The following is a 3,257-nucleotide window of genomic DNA, read 5'->3' on the forward strand; positions in this document are numbered from 1 at the left end:
TATGTTTGTGTTTTGATTGAATGAGCAAAAAGAATTGTAATGTAAAATTGTAGCTCGTATGTCTTTCACAAGAGCATGCCTTAGTAGTAAGCAAACAGAACTATTTCCATATGTATAAAAAAATCAAAACATGTACCATGTCATCAAAAGGTATCCAATCATAGAAATGACAACTATAAAAATATCTAAGGAAATATTTTACCTGGATATCTGCTCAATAAACTCCATACAACATTTTATCTTTGCAGTAATTGCAGTGAATGCCATAAATATAGCTGCTTCCATGAGACCAAAACCAATTTTTTTTTTTTTTTTTTGTTAAATATGAAAAATTTATGAATAAACTGTTTTTTTTGTATTTGATCTTTTCTAGAAAATTCAGATAATTTTTCTTCTATAAATAGAAATAGTAGATTTTGAAAATTCACATTATAAATAATATTAGGGAAATAATTATTCAAAGAATTTATCTTTGGAATGCAAATCTGAATTTAAACAGAAATTCTATCTCAAAATATCATTCGCATCATCATTTAATGTTCGTCTTCTGTGATGTCATGAGTGGATAGTTGAACAGGACTCAACTATCTGAAGAACTGCATAGAGTTCCAATGTCTGCTTTGGCATAGTTTCTATAGTTGAATGCCCTCCCTAAGAGAAACCTCTTTACAGAGTGTATGTGTGCTTTTTTTTTTTCTTGAAACTGACACTGATGTTGTTGTGCTGTGACTCACAAGACTAAAAGAAAGCCCTTATACCCCTGAGACTATCCCTAATACTGACACAAACATTTTGCTTTAAAATAATCTGAAGTTTTGTGTTAATTTATGTTCCAAACACCAGCTTTAATAATGACAAAGTTATGTTACCAAATCCTTCAATATTTAAAATTACTTGACATTGAACCAGTATGATTCAGCAGAAACATGGCAAAAGCAAAGTTAATTGGGTAGGAATATAGTAGAGAAGGTGATGTTTATGCTAGATGTTAGTAAGTTAAAGTATGGAAGAGGTATAAGAACAGGTTTCTTGCAGTAGAGGAGATACAGATAAATTAAAACAGCCAATACATGGGGGAAGATCAGGGTATAGTAAGGATATTCCAGTTAATATTTATTCATAAATTGCGTACAGGCTGTAGCAATTTTAGCTGTGAAGGTTTAGTAATTTACATTGCTACCAAGGGAATTTCTGCAGGTATTCAAAAGGGAAATTAAAGTCAAGCCTTGAATGTTTATTACAAAAGCTGCAATGCGTCAAAACCAGCTTATCACACAAAACAATGCAATTGTGTGTGTGTGGTGTGTGTGTGTGTGTGTGTGTGTAAAATGTATTATGCATGTATATATTTTTAAAGAATGGGTTATAAAATGCTTATGTAAATGTGAAAGAAATTATCAGCAAGCAATGCTCAGAGAAATTTGGATCTTAAACTCCACCTTCATCAGGGTTAGGTAGTGCAAAGGAGAAAAGTTGGCCATAAATATCATCATGATTGAGCCAATGTGGAAGTGGTGTAAGGAATGTGTTCATATGGAGAGTTGCCTATGGAATTTAGATGACAACATCATGTAAACTGTATGGGCAACTTATCATGTAAGTACATACATTATGTATGTTATTGTGTGTCTTTCTATAGGATATACGGTATATAATATTATAGTATATATAATCTCTCATACATAATAATATATATCATAGTACACATTAATAGATAATACTATAATATGTAATAATATTTGATATATCTTTTACTTGTTTCAGTCATTTAACTGCGACCATGCTGGGGCACCATCTATTTGCCATGTGTGTGTGTGTATATATATATATATATATATACACACACATATAACAGAAAATACATGTTAATATATAATGATAATATTTAATATTTAATAGTAATTCTAAATATTTAAGATAATAACAGAATAGGGAACCATGAATTACAAGAGAAAATTAACAATGGCTGTATGCAAACCATATCACCAGAAATATTCCTGATGATAGCAGAAGAAAACATGTAGAAGATCTCAAGCATGGATAATGATAAAGTCAAAAGACAACACTACAGAATAACATGGCCATAAATAATAACCAGCAAGTCAAGAGACACCAGAAGTGCATAATGCAATAAGAAGACATAGGGAAGATGATGATGACAATGAGAAGAAAACAACGATAAGGAATAAGGTAAATAGTAAAACAAACAAATAAATAAATACTTATAAAACAAATACAGAACAGTAAAATACAAGAAAAAAAAGCTTGTGATAATAGTAAAAAACAATTAAGTGCAAAAGTAGGAAAACAGTAGTTGACAGTTAAGGCCATTTTATTTTCTATAAATAAACGTTTCATTAATAAATAGAGACTGCAGTATTGATTGAGAAGGTATAAAGTTGTCCTTAATGTATAGTTTTATGCATACATACATAAATGCGCACATATACACATACATGAATTTACATGTAGAGTAACATATGTATAATGTTATGTCTAAAACAGTTGTAAGAACAGTAACATATATTCTTATTTCTAAATTTCAAACTTTAATAGTTTGTGATTTGTGAGTTTAAAATTCTAGCTAGTGTTCACAAATGTATGGGTCCTGTATATATTGACATAAATGGATTGGCAAAATCTCTCTCAAGTTCACCATTCTTGATAAATGCTTCAAGAGCAAAGACATAGCATTTCTGATTCAAACAAGGATGCTAAGAGACAAAAATAGTAAAGGATTTGTTTCATGAAGACATCATCACTAACTTTACTAGCACCACACCAGTTACCATATGGGAGGGTTTTCTGTTACACTCTCTACATATTTAAACACATGTATGTTATTAGGCTCAGGTATTCAGTTCTCTGGCCCTCACTGTTTTGTTCTCAAGTGTTGCAAGACTTGGATGCTATCTGGTGGCTTTAGGAGCCACCTGAATTCCCTTGGTACTAGAATATTTTGTAGGATTATGGGTCATCATCGGTTGGATTTTGTGTCCAGCCAATGACTCTACTCAGAAACTGAGATGTATCCTGTGACTTCAACAATTCAGACTATTTGTTATGTTGCTCGATTTCCAAAGATAGATCCTGCAGACCATGTTTCCTTCTCTGAGGATCTGGCTGGGGTGACAGCTTGTGTTGATTGACCACATGCCACACGGTTATAGAGATGAGACACTGCTCAGAGAGTTGCCTGAGATGATCTGAGTAAATACCAATAAACAGTGGATGCAGTGATGTTGATGATGTATGTA

This window comes from Octopus bimaculoides, chromosome 10 (genome assembly GCF_046866305.1).
Source record: "Octopus bimaculoides isolate indiv1 chromosome 10, ASM4686630v1, whole genome shotgun sequence".
Classification (NCBI taxonomy): domain Eukaryota; kingdom Metazoa; phylum Mollusca; class Cephalopoda; order Octopoda; family Octopodidae; genus Octopus; species Octopus bimaculoides.